This window comes from Aotus nancymaae, unplaced genomic scaffold (genome assembly GCF_030222135.1).
Source record: "Aotus nancymaae isolate 86718 unplaced genomic scaffold, 86718_ANA_hifiasm-v0.15.2.pri h1tg000065l, whole genome shotgun sequence".
Lineage (NCBI taxonomy): Eukaryota > Metazoa > Chordata > Mammalia > Primates > Aotidae > Aotus > Aotus nancymaae.
In genome coordinates this window covers 11,091,729-11,114,939 of record NW_026988480.1, presented here as the reverse complement: position 1 = coordinate 11,114,939, position 23,211 = coordinate 11,091,729, and the positions used below count along the sequence as shown (strand labels likewise).

At 41.5% G+C, this 23,211-nt stretch overlaps 1 protein-coding gene and 2 non-coding genes across 10 annotated transcripts in view; 2 read left to right on the top strand and 1 right to left on the bottom strand.

Annotated features, from left to right (window-relative positions):
* HECW1 (HECT, C2 and WW domain containing E3 ubiquitin protein ligase 1) overlaps window positions 1-23,211 on the top strand; it is a 445,591-nt gene that overhangs the window by 68,087 nt on the left and 354,293 nt on the right. The window contains exon 1 of one of the 8 annotated variants that reach the window (XM_064366743.1): window positions 13,285-13,363. The exons of the other annotated variants lie outside the window; for them this stretch is intronic. The gene's annotated coding sequence lies outside the window, so the exon portion shown is untranslated. Of the gene's footprint in view, window positions 1-13,284; window positions 13,364-23,211 lie in introns of those variants that run through there. 8 annotated transcript variants of the gene reach the window in all.
* On the top strand, window positions 6,950-7,011 carry LOC135270755 (U7 small nuclear RNA). Its single transcript, XR_010338888.1, has one exon. It is a non-coding gene; the product is annotated as a U7 small nuclear RNA (small nuclear RNA).
* On the bottom strand, window positions 22,713-22,817 carry LOC135270753 (U6 spliceosomal RNA). Its single transcript, XR_010338886.1, has one exon. It is a non-coding gene; the product is annotated as a U6 spliceosomal RNA (small nuclear RNA).

Below are 23,211 nucleotides of genomic sequence, written 5' to 3'. Positions count from 1 at the left end.
GACTCATCCTGTGGTTGCTTTCCGTGCTACATGGACCTCTCCCTAGGGCTGCACAATTGTCCTCACAACATGGCAGATGCCTCTTCCAGAGCAAATGACCACAGAAGAGAGCAAGTCGGAAGTCATGATGTCTTTTAAGACGTGGTCTCAGAAGTCACGCATCACTTCTGCTCTATTCTCTTCACTAGGAGTGAGTCACTAACTGCAGCCTCTCAAGTGGAGGGAAATTAGGCTCCACCCGCTGAAGGTAGTGTCAGAGAATCTGTGGACATATTTTGAAACACCACATACCATAATTTTAGGTAACTTTAGCTCATTTTGTTATTTTGATTTGTGCTTTCAAATTTTAGGGTTTTTATTTTACTTTTTAATAGTTCATTAAATTATCTATATTTTATTCTTTTAGACACTACTCATTCTAAAATCCTTTTTGTGACTTCTGTTACTAATATTCTTAATTAATGTTGTTTGTCTAAAATTTTGATTTTATGTGATTGAATTTGGGCTTTTCATTTATATTATAATTTGCTTTTCTATATTAACTATGATAATCTTTAAATAGTTGGATTTATTTCCAACTCCTTCAAGCTTGTCTTTCTTGTCTATTAGTCTGCCTTCTCACCCAGTTTGACCAAATAGTTTCTTTTGGTAATCATCAGATTCTTTTGGTAATTATAGGTAAGCTCCGACTTTTAGAGGTAGATGGGAGCTCTAATGTTTCCTACCCCAAAACTACACTAAAAAGTGATATGCCAGTCTCAAACTGAATTCAGTCACATGTGCAAACATCTGTTAGCAAGCAGCACTAAATGGCTGAATGTCCCAGCAGTGGACTCTGTGAAGACCCCACCACTGCCTTTTTCACACCATAGCACATACCTTATAGGAAGGACTAATTCCAGCACAAACATAACAAATATCGTGATGACAGGAGCAGCTTGCCTTGTGGTGGGATCAGGTGAGGGACGTTCTGTGGGTACAGGACAGAATGTGGTTCTAGACCGAAGATGTCTCTTCAAAGGGATTGTTTTCTTGCCTCACCAGTTTCTTCCACCCCATTCATTCCAAGTTGGAGATGCCTGTACAATATGCTGGTTAATGAAAAGTTATTTCCAAATCCCACAGATCAACTAGTGATCTCTTCTGATACAGATTTAGATTGAGGTTTTTGAAGGAAAGCCACATTCTGAACTGAAGACTCCTGTAGGAGCGAAATAACTGTGCCTATGATTGGTGTGTGAGGATTTTAAATCAAGGAAATTCAATGTTACTTACTCAACCCAAGGTTAGTGGTTAAACTCAAGTACACCCTCTATACTGAGGCATTTTAAAGCTAAATCCTGATAGATGGTGTGTTTGAGTTTAATCACTAACCTAGGGCTGTACCCTCTAAGTGAAAATACTGTCTTGGTCAGCACTGGCTAGGTTCTGCTGTGAGAAACCCAGAATCACACGCAGCTAAAGTGTTGGAGATGTTTCCTTGCTGGCTCGTAGCTGGCACCTCTGATATTGCTGGGCAAAAAGAAATTGAGGCTTCCAGGAAGTTCACTAAAACTTAAATGTACTGGCTGGAAATGGCACATGTTACTTTGGCTCACAGTTCATTGGCCAGATGAGCTTCCTGCCCCCATGCCACAGCTGGTCAGAAAGAGCTATCCTGCAAGTGGCTGGAGGGGGAAGAACTGGGGATACTTGGCCAACAGTGCAGTGCCTTCTGCTAACACCCTCCTGCCATCTTGTCACTGGGGTTAGAAACAGTTCATGAGAAGTCATCGGTGAATATCAACTAGTATCATAGGACTGGTTCTTTTAAACGGCCTACATTTAAGCCAATCTCTGGATTCCTAGACGCTCTCTTCCCTCCGAGTAATGCCTACAGGGTGAGGCGCACTCGGCTAATCCTACACTCATTCGCTTCCTTCCTCAGGGTTGAGTTGAATGCTTACAGAAGTTGCGTGTTTGTCCAAGCTTGTTTATGCCAGTAATACTTACTTTTAATGACATAATTTAGTTAAATAGTACATAATATTATAAAATATAAGGACAGAAAGGAAGAACAAATCTCTTTTAAAATTGCTACTGAAATAGGAACTGAATAGGCCATATCACAGCTACTCGAATTTTAATGTTCACACAAACCACCCAGAGAGCTTGTTAAGGGGCAGGTTCAGATTCAGTAGGTGCAGGTGGGGCCTGAGATTCCGAATTTCTAATTAGCTCCATGGCAATAGGGATGCTGCTGTCCCACAGATCACACATTGAATAGCAATATATGAGACTACTACAAAAGCTTATTGGAAAATCATTAAAACTCAAAAAGAGATTGCCTGCAGGTCGCTTTGCTAGTACTTTAAGTTATCTAAGAGCTCTCTCGACTTTGAAAAACGTAGACCTGGATATCATGAAGCTGCCTCTTCTCATAAAGATAATGTGAACATCATTCAGTAAAACACATTTTAAAAAACACAGAGAACTTGACTTTCCTATGAAAAATAAATACATGAGATTAAAAATAAAAGTTTCCAGAAGGATTTTATTGTTTTTAAGTGATTCATTACTTAAGAAAACTTTTTGCATTGAAGAAGAGTTTCTACCGTATTGTATTAAATGCACAATTACCAATGGAAGTTGATAACAAGACTCTTGGCAATTAACCAAGCTTTAAGCAGATACGTCTCACAAAATGTTCGTCAGAGTCATCTCACTACCCAACTCCAAGAGTGCCTGGTACATAGAATACAATAGGAGACCTGCAACATATTTTGAACCTTGGGGCTTTTAGTGTAATTTCTTTTCTAACAAGAGGAAGGTTAGTAACATTCAATATTTCAAGAGCCAATCTTGGGAGAGAAGAAAACTTGCTAAGTGGATTCAAAGCAAATAAATGCTCTTTGCTTGGGACATTTCCTTTACACACCCATGGTTACAGCCGTGGAAATTGTTTGTTTGTTTGTTTGTTTGTTTGTTTTTGAGACAGAATCTTGCTCTGTCACCCAGGCTGGGGTACAGTGGCACGATCTCAATCTACTGCAACCTCTTCTTCCAGGGTTCAAGTGATTCTCCTGCCTCAGCCTCCTGAGTAGCTGGGATTACAGGCACGCACCACCATCCCTGGCTAATTTTTGTATTTTTAGTAAAGACGGGGGTCTCACCATGTTGGTCAGGCTGGTCTCAAACTCCTGACCTGGTAATCCACCTGCCTTGGTCTCTCCAAGTCCTGGGATTACAGGCGTGAGCCACTGTGCCTGGCTGGAAATGTGTTTTATAGTCACAATAGGAAAGGGGAGGGTTGGTGTATTTCTTCATTGTACGACTAAATCCTGATAAGCTTGAGGGATTTTCAAAGGGAGAATGACAATGAAATACATTGATATAGGGGAACCATGGATTGAGAACTATTTCTCATAAAGTATTCAGTTGATCAGTTATGTATTTGTGGAATAATTTTAGTCCTCATCTTTCTATGCTCTGTTCAAGGGCCAGAGAGCTTACTGCTATGGGAAAGATTGAGAAATGCTCCAACCATTCAAAATGGGACAGTCTTAAGGTTTCCAAACAAACCCATCTACATGCAGACCCTCTTCCCAGAATGCTCCCCTTCCACATTCCAAACTCATCTCCGCCCTTATTCAAGGCCTCTAAGTTTATAAGGGATTATTCTGTGCAAACAATTTCTTCCCAATTTAGACCCAGTCTCATTTCTGACTGCTAATAGGTCACTGTGTGACTTCATATCTAATCCCAAACTGGAGTCTGTCTCAAGTATTAATAACATTCCATGAACAACAAGAACATTTTCCCCCTTCCATGAGCTGTGTAGAGAAGGACCTTGGTGCAAGTACCTACCAAGCAAGCTATCCCAGAAATTACAAAGCAAAAAGGCTCACACACCAAATTTAGATGCTTGAATCCCAGTTTATTAAATCAATTTAAAACACAAACAATGGAAAACTATGGGGTAGATTAACCCACTTGGGTTTTATATATATATATATATTATATATATATATATATGTGCAGGAGGAAGACCCACACTACCTAAATCCTGGGCTAGCAAAGCTTATGTGTCTTGTCTGTCTGCCATAGGAGCCGTCTCCAATGATGGTGTCATTAAGAGGCCAGAGCTGGGTTTGAGCAAGAGTACCCCCAGACCAGAAGGTATCTCAGGGCATTGACATACCCTAGCTCTATTACAGTGATGGATGTAGCCAGCCTATAGCTGTAGCTTGACAGTTAGCTGCTAAACCACCATGCTTTCTAACTGTACTTCTTGGACAAAACACATGCAGAGCCAGAGGGGGGACATACTAGGAGTCACCAGTGGATAGGCAATGTCAGGTGTGACCCAGCTGTCACCCACGGTTGTGTACTCGTAACTTGGTCTGTCCATTCTTTTCTAGCTCTAAGTGACACATTTGTGCTGTCACATATTCCGTTTTCTATTTTTAGCATTTCAGGTTTCTACTTTGCTGTCAGCATTTAGCATATATGATTAATTCTGCCCATGCCTTGCAAGCCATTTGCTTACTCATTGTCGGGACTAAACACAGACTATGAGACTCTCCTGTGGCATACAAACCACTTGCTAACTCACTATCTATGCTTTTACGTCGCTTACGTATTTCATCCACTTCATTTGCTTTTCTTGTCTTCTTCAGCAGCATCGAATAATCTCAAATAATACAGCAAACTCATATAATGCAGAGAATAGGAGGACTGATGGAAAACACAAGGTACAAAGTACATTTTTTATGGCTTAGCCAATAATTGGTGCTCCTTTAAAAAGTGGCATATTATTCATTTAGAAGAAATAAGAGCTAGTGTTAATAGATCACTAGGGTGACTATCACAAACATTAATTGGTTGTACATTTCAAAATAGCTAGTAGAGAATAACTTGAATGTTCCTGGCACAAAGAAAATATAAATATTTAAGTTGATTGATAATTCCAGTTACCCTGATTTGATTATATGAATGTATCAAATTATTATTATTTTCACACCAACCTAATATGACTTGTACATTGAATATACGTATATCTAATAAATAAGTAAAAATAAACTTCATAAAAAGAAAAAAGTGGTACATTATTGAAGATTCTTTTTAAATGAATTCAATTAAATCTCCTAATTATATTAATAACTTACACATGCTCACTGTAGGACATTGGAAAATATAGAAAAGTATTAAAACAATTGTCTTTAATGCTACCACCTGGTGACAATCAATGTCAACATTTGGTATACTTTATTTTTTAGATCCTATTTTAATAGATATCTTTCCCCATCTTTTAAGGTTGTACATACATTTCTATATCCTTACTGTCACAGGGCAAACTCCAAAATTGGGATTCAGCCTGGGAGGCCACCTAGGGTCTTGACTTTACACAGGAAGGAATTCAAGAGCCAGCCGGCTGACAGAGTAAATTGAAAGCAAGTTTACTGAGACAGTAAAGCAGGCCAGGCATGGTGGCTCATGGCTGTAATCCTAACAATCTGGGAGGCCAAGGCGGGCAGATCACCTGAGGTCAGGAGTTCGCGACCAGCCTGGCCAACATGGTGAAACCCCGTCTCTACTAAAAAAATACAAAATGAGCCAGGCATGGTGATGCGTGCCTTTAATCCCAGCTACTTGGGAGGTTGAAGCAGGAGAATCACTGGAACCCAGGAGCTGAGATCGTGTCATTGCACTCCAGCCTGGGCAACAAGAGCAAAACTCTGTCTCAAAAAAAATTTAAAAACGAAAGTAAAGCCATAAAAGGGTGGCTACACCATAGGCAAAGCAGCACCAAGGGCTGCTGGCTGGTTATTTTTATGGTTATTTCTTGATTATATGCTAAATAACAGGTGTATTATTCATGAGTTTTCCAGGAAAAGGGCTGGGAATTCCTGGAACCCGTGATCCCTCCCCCTTTCAGACCATATAAGGTAACTTCTGGACATTGCTATGGTGTTTGTAAGCTGTCATGGCGCTGGTGAGTGTGTCTTTTAGCATACTGATGCATTATAATTAGTGAATAATGAGCAGTGAGGACGAGTAGAGGTTCGTTTGTAGCCATCTTGGTTTCAGCAGGTTTTGGCCAGTTCTTTACTGCATCCTGTTTCATCAGCAGGGTCTTCGTGACCTGTATCTTGTGAAACTTGTCCTGCTGAAATCCTATCTCATGCCCTTTTTCCAAAATACTGTATGTATTATTCTTCCTATCTTACTTCATGTGTTTTCTATCTAGTGGGAGACCGTCTTTCCCTGGCATTGGCTACAACCAATTATTATTTTAGAGACACAATGAACAGCTGCCTGACCTTCACCTGATGGTCACCTGACATTCCTGGGGGCCTCTCCTGCCCTGCTCATGTCTGCCTAACTATGTACTCTAACAGAAAGACCTAGTAAGGGAAGGAGATTCTCTACAGAATGTGAATGTCCCCCACAGAGACAGCTTTGCAGGACCATATCAAAATTTGTCAAAAAATATATTCTGGGGTAAAATACTTTGATTCCCTTCAGCACCTGCTTTGTATTTTGTGATGCTATGCAAACATGTTTGGAATTTGGTATGTTATTGTTACAAAGAGTCTGTTCTGTCAGTGTTGAGGTCTCTGTTTTAATGTTAGTGCTGGTCAGTTCAGACTGAACTCAAAGGGAGGAGTGTATCTTGAGGCCTGTCCCATATGGCCTGAACTGGCTTTTCAGGTTTCTTTGGGTCCTCTTAGCCAAGAGGAAGGTCTGTCCAGTCAGTTGAGGGGCTTAGATTTCTTTTTTTTTTTTTTTGGTTTATAAGACCATGGTAATTTCTGTATTTAGTCAGCAATTAATCACTAAATCTTAATTTTAGTAGGCATTTTTTTTTTAATGCTGAACTAAAGTGAGATTTTCTCTTCCTTAAAAATCTGGGTTGCTCATTCATTCTCTGATCAGTTCAGATGCAGTACATGAAAAACCAGAAAGCTAGTGTTACAGCTCTTTTAGAATTTGTCTAGCAGATTTTCCAGTCTTTACCAGAAAGTCACCCTACCACAAAAAGAAAGAAAAGCCATCAATCTGTGTGTGTGTGTATGTGTGCTCCCTGGACCCTTCTTTTCCACAAAACCTTGCTCAAATCAGAGACAAGGACCTTCTTTTCTTGACTAGTCTCCGTCTTGTTCTTTTTCTGAAATCCTTTAAGATGGTCAAGCTCTGTGGATTCAACCATGCAAATGCTTCAATAGATGGGGAAGCGGATGCTCTTCACCTCTTTTTTTTTTTTTTTTTTTTTGGAGACAGAGTTTCATTCTGTCTCCCAGGCTGGAGTGCAATGGTGCAATCACAGCTCACTGCACCCTCTGCCTCCTGGGTTCAAGAAATTCTCCTGCCTCACCCTCCCAGGTAGCTGGGATTACAGGCACCCTCCACCATGCCCAACTAATTTTTGTATTTTTAGTAGAGATGGGGTTTCACCATGTTGGTCAGGTTGGTCTCAAACTCCTGACCTCAGGTGATCCGCCTGCCTCGGCCTCCCAAAGTGCTGGGATTACAGGCATGAGCCACCATGTCCAGCTACTCTTCACCTTCTATTACCTTCCTTGAGCCAAAATAATGGGCTATACAACCAGCATTCAGTACCCTGCTACCTCATATGAGGCAGGTCCGATGAAGATTTCTCTAAAGGACTGTTTTTTAATGAGGGAGAGTTTTTCACAAGACTTTGGCAATCATTGTGTTCCCCTTACTTACTGCCACAAGTATGATTTACTTTCTACATAGAAGGACTCCCAGATCCTAAGAATGACTTAATGGCAATAGATAATTGTCACATATTGCTAATTCTGTTCATTTCCCAAGAAAAAGAAAGAAGTGTTCATGGTATGGTGTTTGTTACTGGAGCTTCAGCCTTAAAAGGGGAATGTAAACTTCCCAGGGCTGTGCATGGCATTGTATGTGAGGTCGCACAGTCTGGGAGGTGCTGTGCCACCTTGTCAGGCTTCCTAAAGGAGCTCTCAACTCCCATCCACACACAAAGGCATCTCCTGGGGGCCAGGACCTGGGCAAGACTGGCTGCCCACACAGCCACAGGGTGGCAGATCTGCCAGGTGACTTGAAGGACCACTAGCCTTTTCCTCCCTGCTTGGGAGCCACGCTTCTTATGTTACTGCCCCCTAGGGCAGAGCCCGTGGGCATCATCATCTCCATCTCTTAGGCTGGCGCTATTGATACTGGTGGGCTGGGGTTGGTCCCCAAACACTGATTGGACCTGGACTCAAGCCAACATCCATGCTTTTGACACCATGACAAGAAGAAATTCAAGGATGAGTCCAAAAATAGTGAAAGTTGAGAGATTTATTTGCAAAGCAAAAAGTGCATACTCAAGAAAAGGAAGTGCAGGCATACTCAAGGGAGAGTTTGTCCCATGGATTTGGCCGGCTACCTTTATGGGTTTCTTTAACCAAGAGGTGGAATATTCATGAAAATTCCTGGAAGAAGGTAGAAATTTCTTGGAACTGTGGTGCCACCCAGAACTGTCATGGGGTGGTGGGTGTGTGATTTAGGACATTAATGAGGGTATAATGAGGTTCTAGGGAAAACCCAGGCCAAACCCGGCACCACGTTGGGTCCAGTTGGTATTAGCCAGCTTGGTCCTCACCCCGGTTTTTCAGGATTTTATAAGCTCATAGCTTCTGTAGCTATTTCAAGTGTCCTTTTGCTCGTCACGTGTAACTGCTGCCTGGAATTTTCCAATCTCCTGCAAACATTGTGTATTATTCTTCTTGCCACCAGTGCTATAGCGAGTGAAATCCCTCCCATCGGCAAATGACTGTTCCTCCTCTCCAATACTGTTAGAAGATATTTGTTTGTTTCTTAATTTTGACAACTTATGGGATTTTGATATTTTGGTCTTCTAAAAAGTTTGGTATTTTGCAGATATTTTCATTAAAAGAGGTAGGCACTGCCTCTATCTTAACCTGATTTTGTCTGAACCCAAATAGGTCTTATTGTTTCTAAGACAACTATTTTAATTCTAAGACTCTTCTAGGGTTTGTCACAGTTGTCAGTTGCTCCATTTTGCATAGAGTGAACCATGCTTTGATGACAAACAGCCAGCACCTCTGTGATGATCTAATTCAGCGTTCGAGTCCATCCAGGGTAGTTTGCTACAGGTCCCGGCTCTCAGAGGGTAACCGCATATGCATGAATGTCTTGCCTCAATGATTTAACCCCCAGAATGAGTGCAGTGGGCCACTGTCTCAGCACACTTCCGCCCTGAGCGGGAGTCGGGCCAGGCTCCAGTGAGAGTCTCTAGGAGTGTGTTTTGATAGTTTCGTCCACAGTCTGCATGGCTACAGAGTCATCTGGGCAAGTTTTTAATTAAGTTTGGAGTTACATTACTTACCTTTATTTGTTAAATTTAAATCTACAGTTGTTTTAAAACTCATATGAAGAATAATTTGTAAGATTTTACATTTATGTATATGAGTAAGAAAAAAATAAACTACGTTTTAGATTGAGTTTTACTTTTCCCCTGCCCTTGAGCCATTTTTTTTAAGTATATACATGGTAGTGTGTGAATTACATTCATTTCATAAAAGCACTGATTGTCATAGGAGATCAGTGAGATAAAGGATGGGTACATATCTCTCAAACTCATTCATATTGTCCGATAAATTGAATTCTTAAAGAAAAGAAAAAAGGCTTATTAATTGGAACACAAAAGCCCCCATCCCTGGTCCCAGTGCACTTTTCTTTAGGGTAATATAATCCAAAGGAGAACTTGTAGAAAAAAAAAATAGTGCTTGTTCTGTGTACACTCAAGAAAAGATGAGAAAAAAAAGAAAATCTCTTCTTTTGGGGTATGGGTGAGGTCACAATCTTACCATGGTAGGAACTCACTCATGAAGTGGAAGAGGGAGTGGAATCCCCCTACCCACCCCCACACACTCACACAGAGAAACAACTTTTCTACATAATGACTTTATGCAAATCAGAGAAAGGCTCCGTTGCTCTAGAACACCTTCTGCCACCTGTGAGAGGCGTTGATTAGCCCCCTGCAAAGCAATGCGTCCTGGGCGGACAGATGCCCAGGAGTGTGCACAGTGCCCAAGGAGAGGGTGGGAGCCTCTTGACACAGACCAATGACTGCCTCTGCTAAATAACCTTCTACAGCTCCTGCAGCTCTGAGCGATTTCTCCATTTTTCTGAGCCGCTAAATCTATATCAGGCACTGCTGCATGAAGAACAAGAACAGGTGTGGCACATAGTAAGACAAGGATCAGCAGGACTCTGCCCACTGGAAGAGGAGCAGTGAGGTCAGGGGGATGCCAGTATGCTGGGCAAGTGGGGGCCTCTGACCCAGGGACACTGCTTCTAGGACCAGCGGCATAACCGTGGGCCCAATGACAAATGAAAATATGAGACATCTTGTGCAAAAATTATTAAGGATTTTGAGATGGCAACAGCAGAGCATTAAACCCAGCACAGGGTTCTCGGTGCAAGCGCTGGTTCACAGGCCCCTGAAGCCAGCCCTGGGCCCTTGACTCCCTGTCAGCTGTGGCTGCCCCATTCAGTCTGAGCAATGACAACCCACGTCTTTCCTGCCATTGCCCCTAGGTCATCTTGATCCTCAACACACACACTCACTCCCACACCCTACACACACACCATGGTAACACACCCCACACTCTCACACACACTTTCACTTATACACCACACACTCACACACTCACACTCACCCATATCCCACCACTCTCTCACACACACACCCTATACACCCCCACACCCCACACCCTGTCACACACACACCCTACACACACCCATCATAGTCACACACCCCACACACTTTCTCACACACACACACCTCCTACACACACTAGTCACCCCATACTCTCTCTTACACACACTCACACACACTCATACACACACACACCATAGTCACACACTCTAACACTCACACACCATAGTCACACATCACACACCCCACACCCACCCCACACTATCTCACACACGCCCCATACTTACACACATTCACTCACCACACACACCATACTTACACACCCCACACTCATACACACTCTTTCACACACCATAGTCACACAGCACACACCCACACACACACACCTCACACTATCTCATGGGCAGCCCCCACACCTACACACACACTCACATACCAAACACACCATATGTACACCCCCCACACTCTCTCATACACACAAAACAGGTTCACACACTCTCACACACACCCCACACTGTCTCACACACACTACAGATTCACATACTCTCACACCCCACACTCAGCACACACACATCCTCACACATCCTCAGTCCTCCTGAGATCCCTTTGGGCTGGCTATGTTCTTCTCCAGGAGAACTGGTGAAGCAGGAAGCACCCTCTCCAGCGTTCTCATCACCAAGAGCTAGCTGGCTCTGGTTCCTCTGAAGGCTCTCTCAGCATGCTTCCCACCTTGTATTTGTTCAATAATGCTAAGCTAGACCATTTCTCTTCCGAGTTCCAAATCCTGTAATGATCACAAATCCTATATAACAGAGTCAAACACCCTGCCTCCACGCTGACAACCTTCCAGACCCTCATTGCACTCTCTCTCCGTGGTTTTCTCCAGGCAAGCCAAGTGCTCCCGCTCAGGAACAGCCTCATGCTTTCCTTCTGCATGCATCATCTTTTATGATTACAGCTTGCCTGCCTGTCTTTACCTCTCCCTTCAACTCACGAGGTTTGCACTTTTAATGTTGACATTTTAAAAAATGTGTTTTGTAAGTCTAATCAGTAGCAAAGTATATTATCTTTATTTACTTAAATATTAACATTTTACAATAAAGTTATCTGTTTAAGAATATATACCCTATGGGGCCGGGTGTGGTGTCTCACATCTGTAATCTCAGCACTTTGGGAGGCCGAGGCGGGCGGATGATGAGTTCAGGAGATCGAGACCATCCTGGCCAACATGGTGAAACCCCATCTCTACTAAAAATGCAACAAATTAGCTGGGCACGGTGGCATGTGCCTGTAGTCCAAGCTGCTTGGGAGGTTGAGGCAGAAGAATTGCTTAAACCCGGGAGGCAAAGGTTTCAGTGAGCCCAGATTGCGCTACTGCACTCCAGCCTGGCGACAGAGAGAGACTTCATCTCAAAAAAAAAAAAAAAGAATATATACCCTATGGAATCTGAATATCATAGACTTTGAGAGTTTCCGTGATCAGTTTATAAAATACATGTAAAGCTTTTCATTAACAGTTGGACATTTACATTATTCTTTTCCCCCTGGAACTTACATTTCTATTCCACTAACCCCGCTGCATTTTATCCTAATATAGTATATCCCTCTGGCAGGAAGTCTTACTCATCACGATGTCATATATCCTGTCAACAAAAATAAGTACATAAGTGGGAATTCAATTTTTTAAAATTCTTTGTAAACATAGAGTTTCTATATATTAGAAATATCTAGATTAATTTATTTTACAGTTATGATTCATACACAATGGATCACACATGCTATACATTTTTAGTAGAAAAAAATATAGAATTTTATCAGTAATGTATCTCTTACTGAGGAGGAAAGGGCTTTTATTTCCCTAGTGTTCCAGTACCCACAAATGGGTGCTATTTCCTGCTAAAATGAGACTGTTTTGGCATCAATTCTATATATGGATATTTGGTTTGTTGTTGTGGTTGTTTTTTAATCTCACCGTTTTAAGTAGTGAGGACAATTTTAAGACTTAATTCTGTTTGTATTTAAGGCATGGTTATAGTAATATGTGAATAAGTACATAGGAATGGAAAAAGTCACTAAATGTCACTCCATTTTTATTTATAACTCCTAGGGCTTATGACAAAAATCACAAAAAATTATTTTTAAGGTCCTATCATCTGACAGTTTGATTCGATTCTCCTTTATTTTTTAAAAGAACTAGAAACCAGCTAACTTTTGGATTTGATTGGCCCAAATTAGAGTCGTCGTCTCAGTTTCTGGAACATCTACCCAAAAAAGGCTTTCCTGAATGACTATTAATTATGCTTATTGGTACCTTCTATAATTCATTAATATTGTTAGAAAAATTAAGATCGAAATATTGTTCAGTTAGTACATGATTTGTAATATGATTCAATATTTTTAAATCTTCTTTTAAAATGCTTTCATCAAAATCTTAAGAATGGCAAATTTTGGCTCATTCATGTCACTCAATTAGTAAAATGGTCACCTTTTAACGAAATCTGCAAAGCCAATCCTCTTCAGCAAACCCAGCAGCCAAGTCAGATTTCTTCCCTGATGGGAAATCTTACCTTCCTTTTTTTTAGATTCAAACCCCATGTGTTAATGTGTGTGCTGAGACAGCCATCCCACTTCTGAAGTTGCCTTCTAAGATAAATAACACAGGTGAGAAATGGAGCTTTGCTGTGTTCTCTTGTCTGGTGAAATAAAGGTCTTCTGCTGCCAGTGTTTTATCCTGCGCTGTTTGCTCTGCTCTTTTTTTTTTTTTTTTTAATTGTACTTTAGGTTCTGGGATACGTGTGCAGAACATGCAGGATTGTTGCATAGGTACACACATGGCAAGGTGGTTTGCTGCCTTCCTCCCCTCATCACCTATATCTGGTATTTCTCCCCAAGTTATCCCTCCCTACCCTCCCCACCCCCCATCCCTCCCCTAGTCACCCCCAACTGACCACAGTATGTGATGCTCCCCTCCCTGTGTCCACGTGTTCTACTTGTTCAACACCTGCCTATGAGTGATACCATGCGGTGTTTGATTTTCTGTTCTTGTGTCAGTTTGCTGAGAATGATAGTTTCCAGATTCATCCATGTCCCTATGAAGGACACAAACTCATCATTTTAGTATTCCATGGTGTATTTGTGCCACATTTTCTTTATCCAGTCTACTGCTGATGGACTTTTGAGTTGGTTCCAGGTCTTTGCTATTGTAAATAGTGCCGCAATGAACATACATGTGCATGTGTCTTTATGATAGAACAGTTTATAATTCTTTGGGTATATACCCAGTAATGGGATTGCTGGGTCAAATGGAATTGCTATTTCTAGGTCCTTGAGGAATCGCCACACTGTCTTCCACAATGGTTGCACTAATTTGCACTCCCACCAACAGTGTTAAAGTGTTCCTATTTCTCCACATCCTCTCCAGTATCTGTTGTCGCCATTCTAACTGGCGTGAGATGGTATCTCAATGTAGTTTTGATTTGCATTTCTCTAATGACCAGTGATGGTGAACATTTTTTCATATGTTTATTAGCCTCATAGATGTCATCTTTTGTAAAGTGTCTGTTCATATCCTTCCCCTACTTTTGAACAGGCTTGTTTTTTTTTCTTGTAAATCTGTTTTAGTTCTTTGTAGATTCAGGATATTAGCCCTTTGTTGGATGGATAAATTGCAAAAATTTTTCCCATTCTGTTGGTTGTCAGTTTGCTCTAATGACTGTTTCCTTTGCTGTACAGAAGCTCTGGAGTTTAATTAGATCCCATTTGTCTATTTTGGCTTTTGTTGCCATTGCTTTTGGTGTTTTAGCCATGAAGTCTTTGCCTATGCCTATGTACTGAATGGTTTTGTCTAGGTTTTCTTCTGGGGTTTTTATGGTGTTAGGTCTTATGTTTAGATCTTTAATCCATCTGGAGTTAATTTTAGTGTAAGGTGTCAGGAAGGGGTCCAGTTTCTGCTTTCTGTACCTTGCTAGCCAGTTTTCACAACACCATTTATTAAACAGGGAATCCTTTCCCCATTGCTTGTTTTTCTCAGGTTTGTCAAATATCAGATGATTGTAAATGTGTGGTATTGCTTCTGAGGCCTCTGTTCTGTTCCATTGGTCTATGTCTCTGTTTTGGTACCAGTACCATGCTGTTTTGATTTTTGTGGCCTTATAGTATAGTTTGAAGTCAGGCAGCATGATGCCTCCAGCTTTGTTCTTTTTCCTTAGAATTGACTTGGCTATGCAGGCTCTCTTCTGGTTCCATATGAAGTTTGAAGTGTTTTTTTCCAGTTCCGTGAAGAAGGTCATTGGAAGCTTGATGGGGTTAGCATTGAGTCTATAAATTACTTTGGGCAATATGGCCATTTTCAAGATGTTGATTCTTCCCAACCATGAGCATGGAATGTTTTTCCATCTGTTTGTGTCCTCTCTTATTTCATTGAGCAGTGGTTTGTAGTTCTCCTTGAAGATGTCCTTTTAGTTGGTAGGCTATTAATTGCTGCCTCAACTTCAGCCCTTGTTATTGGTCTATTCAGGGTTTCAATTCCTTCCTGGTTTAGTCTTGGGAGAGCGCAAGTGTCCAGGAATTTATCCATTTCTTCCAGGTTTCCTGGTTTGTGTGCATAGAGTTGTTTGTAGTAATCTCTGATGGTAGTTTGTATTTCCGTGGAATCGGTGGTGATGTCCCCTTTATCGTTTTTTATTGCTCTGCTCTTATGGGCATCTCTCGCAGGAGCAATTTGGCTTCAGCTGGGAAATAGAAGAAACAGGATGTTCAAAACTTATTACTACTTCTGCTTCCCTGCTGGATAGTAAGTCAAACGTAGCAACATGGCCCAACATGCTCACCTCTGAGTCTGTTCCATGCTTTACCCTTAACAAAAATAGTTATGAAGCCAGCAAGATGGGAAAACTTACAAAAGCATCTCGATGGAAGGAAGCTTCACAAGGACATGATCTCATTAACCCTTTCTTCATTTTCCAAAGGGTTTTTATTTCCAGAGTCGACATAAGATTCATAGTGGGGAAGAGATACACCTGTGCTATTTTGAAACGTGGGAGAAGGACATTTGTGAGGGGGAGGTGTGTGTGTATCCAGCTTGAAGACAGTGGACAGAAAGTAACAGACTTGCTCTAGGCTGGACTCAAATGCATCACACACTGGCCCTTGATGTTCCTTTTCATCAAAATCTCCCTTGACTGGCCTGCCTGAGTCCCTCCTGCTGACTGGCTGTGGTGAATAATGGACAGTCCAATGGAAGAGGCAGTCCCAATCACAGAGTTCTAGAGAAGGGGGTTTGGAAGCTAAAAATGCAGATTTCTGAGTCTTTCTTCTAGAGGTGAGGCTGTAGATGTCCATAAGCCTGTAGAGGCAGAATGTACAGAGAATAACCTCTGTGCACGTTCATGGAGAAGCATGCTGTGTTAACACAGAAGGAGGAAGGATGCCCAGAAGTCAAATTGAGAATCCACACTCGATGGAATGCTAGGGGGCCTTTTTGTAAACCTATAATATTTTAGGGTAATTATTATAAGAAAAATGGTGGTGGAACAGCCAGTATTAATTCATCTTTACATTCCCCATGGTAGACTTGTGACTTAAGGTACACAAGTGGTAAAGCTGACGTTTTCTTCACAATTCCACTTTCCAAGTCTTTTTCTTGCACAAAATCACCAAAGAAAATTAGCAATTCTCCTAGACTTTAGACTAGGGAATCTTGGTCAGGGAATTTGTCTGCAATGACTTATGTCCAGTGAATGGTCTTGTGTGGAGAGAAATACCTATGCTGAATTCTTGCCACTAAATGAAAAAATTATATGTATGAAGATTTCATTAACATTAGGACATAAAAACAAAAAAGAACACCTAAATGTCCAAGTATAGATAAAGGACTGACTAAAATATTTTTCATGTGAAAAGAGTATGACTCATGACTCTGGGGTAGAATTAAAGTCCATTTTATCTGTGAGAGTTTCAGAGAAATTCGTAACAAGGAGGCTTCTGTGTAAAGAGGTTCCTTGATAATAATACAAATAACACTTAGCCAATACTGAACTACTCATGATGCTCCATATTCTGTTTTAAGCACTTACTCATTTAATCCTCAGAGTAACTCTATGAAATACAAGTAGATGGGAAAGCCAAGGGCTACAGAGGTTGAGTAACTTGCTGAAGGATACCTTCAGTGGCAGAGCCAGAATTTGAACACAGAGTCTTGTTCTAGAATCTGCACAACGCACACTATGCTGTCCCAACAGGTTTCACACTTGTTTTGGTCAAGATCTGTACTCCATAGGATCTCTCTCTCATCAAAAAATTGTGTGTGCATGTTTGTGGCACTAGAAACATGACATCAAGAATGACAATCATTACAGAACTAAAAAGAAAAGTATCTTTCCTTTTTCATGTTCTTTTCCACATTCATATGCATACATATTTAGCATAAGATTGTAATCACAAAATTTTTCTCCTTGCCCTTTTTTTTTTTAAGACAGGGTCTTACTCTATCCCCCAGGCTGGAGTGCAGTGGGTGGTCTTGGCTCACTGTAACCTCTGCCTCACTGGTTCAAGCAAGTTTCATGCCTCAGCCTCTCAAAGCTGCTGGGATTACAGGTACCCACCACCACACCCAGCTAATTTTTGTATTTTTAGTAGATATGTGGTTTCACCATGTTGACCAGCCTGGTTTGAACTTCTGACTTCAGGTGATCCACCCACCTCAGCCTCCCAAAGTGTTGGGATTACAGCCCTGAGCCACCACGCCCGGCCCTCTCCTTGCCTTTTATACTTACTATATTCCAAATAGTTTTATTTTGCTACATTATCTTCATCATAATCAGTTGTGATAGCTGCAACGTGCTCCCGGAAGTTGATGTCTCCTAACCTATTGGGACAGTCCTCTCTCAGTTTCCTTTTTTTGTGTAATATTACAAATAATATGGCAGTGAACATCCCATACATTATTTCTTTTCCTTCGTCGATGGTGATGATGATGATTTGAGACAGAGTCTCACTCTGTAGCCCAAACTGGAGTGCAGTGGCACAGTCTCGGCTCACTGCAACCTCCACCTCCGGGGCTCAAGCAACTCTCGTGGCTCAGCCTCTCTACTACTTGGGACTATAGGTGCACATGACCACGCCCAGCTAATTTTTGTGTATTTTTATTAGAGAAGGGGTTTCACCATGTTTCCCTGGGTGATCTCAAACTCCTGAGCTCAGGCGATCCACCCGCCTCGGCCTCCCAAGTGCTGGGATTACAGGCATGAGCCACCGCACCCGGCTTTCAATTATTTTTTAAAGAAAATTCCTGGAGTAAGATTACTGAACAAAGGATAAGGATATTTTTTGTTTCTTGTCAGAATAAAGCCACATTACTTTTTTTTTCTTTTGAGACTGAGTCTCGCTCTGTTGCCCAGGCTGGAGTGCAGTGGCACAATCTCGGCTCACTGCTGCAGCTTCTGCCTCCCCAGTTCAAGCAATTCTCCTGCCTCAGCCTCCTGAATAGCTACGATTACAAATTACAGGCACCTGCCACCATGCCCAGCTAGTTTTTGTATTTTTAGTAGAGACAGGATTTTGCCATATTGGCCAGGGTGGTCTTGAACTCCTCAAGTGATCCACCTAACTCGGCCACCCAAAGTGCTGGGATTACAGGAGTGAGCCAGTGCACCCAGCCAAGCCATATGGTAATGGGTAATTGTGTGTTTTCATCAGTAACATATCACAAGTATTATTGTATTTTAATGTTACAATCCTTTTGCAGTTGTATACCCCATTTTCTTAAATTATATGTATTTAATACCTGACAATTCTTGCTATTATGTAATATCTTGTATTCTCTATGTTTAGATGTTAGATTGTATATTGCTGAAAAAAAGTACAAAATGAATTATAAATGGACTCTTTGTCTTACCCAAAGAATTTATTTTGAACTTGTAATAACAAATGAATTGTTGCTTAGCAAGAATGCTGGTTGTTACTATTAAGCTCAAGATATCAATAATTCCTGCAGTTCTTGGCAGATTATGGTTAGAAATCTTATACCTCGGCACCATAATAAATAAATATTTTTGCTTTCCTCAACAGTAGGTGTCAAAGCAGCTAATTTTGTTGCTCCGTCATTGTTAGTTTATTCTTATCCTGAAGAAATTTCAAAAGAAAGCCTGAAGCTGAAGACCATTTTGCATGACTCATGTAAAGTTTGTTGAATAAACAAAAGAAACCCAAGGCAGTGAAATCACTCCATGATTAGTTGGCAGTAGATTCTTTCAAGAAGCCCTAAGTCATTTTCTTGGTGCATTTGTTTGTCCAGCCCTATATTTTTTGCAAGATGTTAGTTAAAGGAAGCAACTGGGCCGGGTGCAGTGGCTCATGCCCGTAATCCCAGCACTTTGGGAGGCTGCAGCGGGTGTATGACCTGAGGTTGTGAGTTCAAAAGCAGCCTGACCAACATGGAGAAACCCCGTCTCTACTAAAAATACAAAATTAGCCCTGTGTGGTGGCGCATGCCTGTAATCCCAGCTACTTGGGAGGCTGAGGCAGGAGAATCACTTGAACCTGGGAGATGGAGGTTGCGGTGAGCCGAGATCATGCCATTGCACTCCAGCCTGGGCAACAAGAGTGAAACTCTGCCTTATAAATAAATAAATAAATAAATAAATAAATAAATAAATAAATAAATAAATAAAACAACTCACTATCAGAGTAGAAATCAAGTGAAAAAATAGCTTATGTTTATTTATTCATTATGTAAATATCTACTGCACACCTTCACTCTGGTGGTGGCCAGTTATACAAGACAGGCATGGCCCTGCCCTCATGGGACTTTTGGCCTAGCTTGGAATTGTCAGAGAAACACAAAGCTGGACACTAGTTAAGGAGACAAGACAGATTCTAGTCAGTATTGCCGCAGTAAGGAAGAGACCTCAGTGACACCTCAGCTCAGCTCCCCTGAGACAAATGTGGTGTGCTCAAGGAAAGGGACTAAGGAAGCTAAGGGGGTGGCCCATGGGATTAGGCCATCTGGGTTTGTTAACTGACGCTTACCTGGAGGAGAGAAACAAAAGTCTCCTGTCTTTAGGACAGGACATAGCTTTGCCAATTGGATCAAGGCCCCACAAAGTTAGGATCTTACTCTCCCACAGGAACTGGGAGACAAGAGAGCTATCTTACTGAATGCTTTTTTCTTTTCTTTTCTTTTTGAGACAGAGTTTCACTTTTCGCCCAGCCTGGAGTGCAGTGGTGCAATCTCGGTTCACCCCAACCTCTGCCTCCCGGGTTCAAGAGATTCTCCTGCCTCAGCCTGCCAAGTAGGGGGGTTTCCAGCATGGGCTACCATGCCTGGGTGATTTTTTGTATTTTTAGTAGAGACAGGGTTTCTCCATGTTGGTTAGGCTGGTCTTGAACTCCAGGATCTCAGATGATCCTCCCGCCTTGGCCTCCCAAAGTGCTGGGATTACAGGCGTGAGCTACGGTGCCCAGCGAATGTTTGCATTTCAAAGAGATAGCTCCCACCTACTTGAGGGGACATTTCTGGGTGGTAGAACGTTTCTATTTCAAAGGGGCACAGAAAGAATGTATAATTGCAAGTTTTCTAAAGTAAATGCTCTAAGAAAAGTGAGCTCAGAAGCCTATCATCAGGTGTTCTCTGAAACAAACAATAAATTCTTTTGGCAGCATTGAGTTTTCTCAGGCACTTTGAGGAGGCCGGAATTGTCATCCTAGGAACAGAGCCTGGAACTGATAGGAGCTATGCTAGTGTTTATTCAAGACTTTTCCTGTAGTAGGGTGGATGCAATCACTTTTGCTGCAGGTGGTTCTTCTAGGCCAAGGTGAAGGCCGGCTTGAAAACTCTGAATAGGGTTTGGGCAAGGAGAGTCTTTGTCGGGACACAGGAGGTTAAAACAAGGCTCATTGTGTCAATAGTAAGAATGTCGTGCAGGTTGTACACGGCACAGCATGCCTGGCCATGTGCAGGGGTCTTGTGACCATAGCTGCTTCAGCTGTTCGGAAAATTTCTAATCTGTTCTCCTCAGTTTCATCCTGGTCAGTGGATAAGGTCTCTTCTGTCCTACCCCATCCAAGATCTTTAAGTCCCAGGACTGTTGGATTCTTTGTGGTCCACAGTGCAGGGAGTTGGGGGCCTCCTACACTGAGCACGGCTGGGCCCCATCTTCCTTCCTGCCTGTCCTTTATCCCTCCAAGGAGAAGGTCTTTGCTACCCGTCTCCATCCCGGACACCCTCTCCTGCCTGCCACTTCCTCCCCCGGACACTGAAATCCTCCATAAGCAGACATTGTCTAGCACCCAAGGCTGTGGCTCGCTCTTTCTCCTCTTTGTTTCCTGTTTGCACTGGACTAGGGCAGGAAACCCATCCTTTGGAAAGAGAGAGCAAATTAATGTACATAGGAAACCCATGAAAGAATACTTTTAGATGAGCCTCCACCATGTGCACACACAAGGCAGCATTTAAAGGGTTCTGATGGTGAAGTTCCGGGAGCTCTGGGAACAGACACCAGGAACACGGCTGCGGATCTGCTCTGGAGTCAGGAGGATCTTCTGGGACCCTCTGTCATTTCTGTAAGTCGAGGGGTTAGGAAGACAGGGGAGAGGCGTGGGAAATGGAGTGCAAAGATAAGGGTTGGCCAAAAAGGTTTACCATGCTTTTTTTTTTTTTTTTTTTGTCTTTTATTTTTTCTCTCTTCTGCTCTCTATTGGATCAAACACATTTTGTTTTATAGCTTTCTTTCCTCCCCTCAATCCCCACTAGGCTGAAAGTAATGTGTTCTATTTCAATTCTTTAGTAGTTAAATTTCAATTTTTAAGAAGCATAATTAACTTTATGAACACTGAAGCTCATTAATCTCTGTATTGTGCGCTAACACCACAAAAGCCTTGCAATGCCCAGCTTCCCTTCCCCACCTCCCATACTTGGGGCTGCTTTGATTTCCTTCTTTTTGTAAACTTCCAAGTCTGGCCATTTATCATTATTTTTACGGTCAGTTCATATTTAAGTGAATCAAAATGTTTGCCAGTTTCATTGCTTCAGATGGCTTCTTAAATCCAACTCACATCTAAATTCAATATTCTTTGTGCTGAAATAATCTTTAAGCTATTTAGAATGGAAAACTCTCTCGGCCTTTGTCATAGCTGAATTAACCCTTATTTTTGAATGACAGACTTGCTGAATACATAATTCTAGGATAGCTGTTATATTTTCGCTTGGCATTTTGAATATGTTATTGCATTACCTTCCGAAGTCCTTTGCTGCTTTATAAAAATGTGCTTTTGTCTAATTGCCATTACTTTTTAAAATTTTACTTTATTTATTTATTTTTGAGACAGGATCTCAATCTGTTGCCTAGGCTGGAATGCAGTGGCGCAATCTCGGCTCACTACAACCTCCGCCTCCTGGGTTCAAGTGATTCTCCTGCCTCAGCCTCCTAAATAGCTGGGACTATAGGAAACGTGCCCCCGTGCCTGGCTAATTTTTGTATTTTTAGTAGAGATGGGTTTCACCATGTTGGCCAGACTGGTCTCAAAGTCTTGACTTCAAGTGATCTGCCCTCCTCAGCCCCCAAAGTGCTGTGATTACAGATGTGAGCCACCACGCTCAGTCTAAAATTTTATTTCTAAATTGACAAATAATATTGTACATATTCATGGTGTACAAAGTGATGGATAGTGATGCAATTAAGGTAATTAGCATATTTGCTATCTCAAACATTAATTTCTTTGTGTTGGGAACAATCAATACCCTTTTCTTATTTAATAGTTATTTGAAACTATACATTATAGTTAACTATAGTCATCCTATCATGCTATGGAACCTAGAACTTATTCATCTTGTCTAGCTGAAATTTTATATCCTTTAACAAACTTCTCTCTATCCTTCCCTCCCTCTTCCCTTCTCAGCCTCTAGTATCCTCTACTCTACTTTTAAACTCTCCGAGATCAACTTTTTTTAGTTTCCAGGTGTGAATGAGAACATGTGGTGCCTAACTTTCTGTTCCTGGCTTATTGCACTTCAGAAAACATGGAATGCTTCACAGTTCGGCATGCCATCTCCTGCGGGAGCCATGCTTATCTTCTCTTACTGTTCCAATTCTGGCAGGTGTGTTGCAGAAATGAATATTGCCATACTTTTGAGATAATCTTTCTTTGCTCTTGGTAATTAAGCTCGTTGTCTTTTCATGGTCTGCAGATTTACTAAGCTGTAATGAGGAGCTGCTGTGCTGCCTCAATTAGAAATTCCATTGTTCTTTTTATCTGGAAACTTCACCATCATCCCTTCAAACATCAATCCTCTCCCATTTTCTTTTTCTGTTTCTGGAATTCCTGTTAATAGATAATGGATATTTTCATTTCTCTTCCCTATGATTAAAACCCTCAGATTTTCCAGATCTTTACCTCTTCGTGTGACATCTGAGTGATTTTCTCAAATCTTTTTTCCAACAGACTAATTCTCTGAAGTCTGCTCTTTCAACCTTCTATTGATTTCTCTATTTCAATGACTAGACGTCTCACAT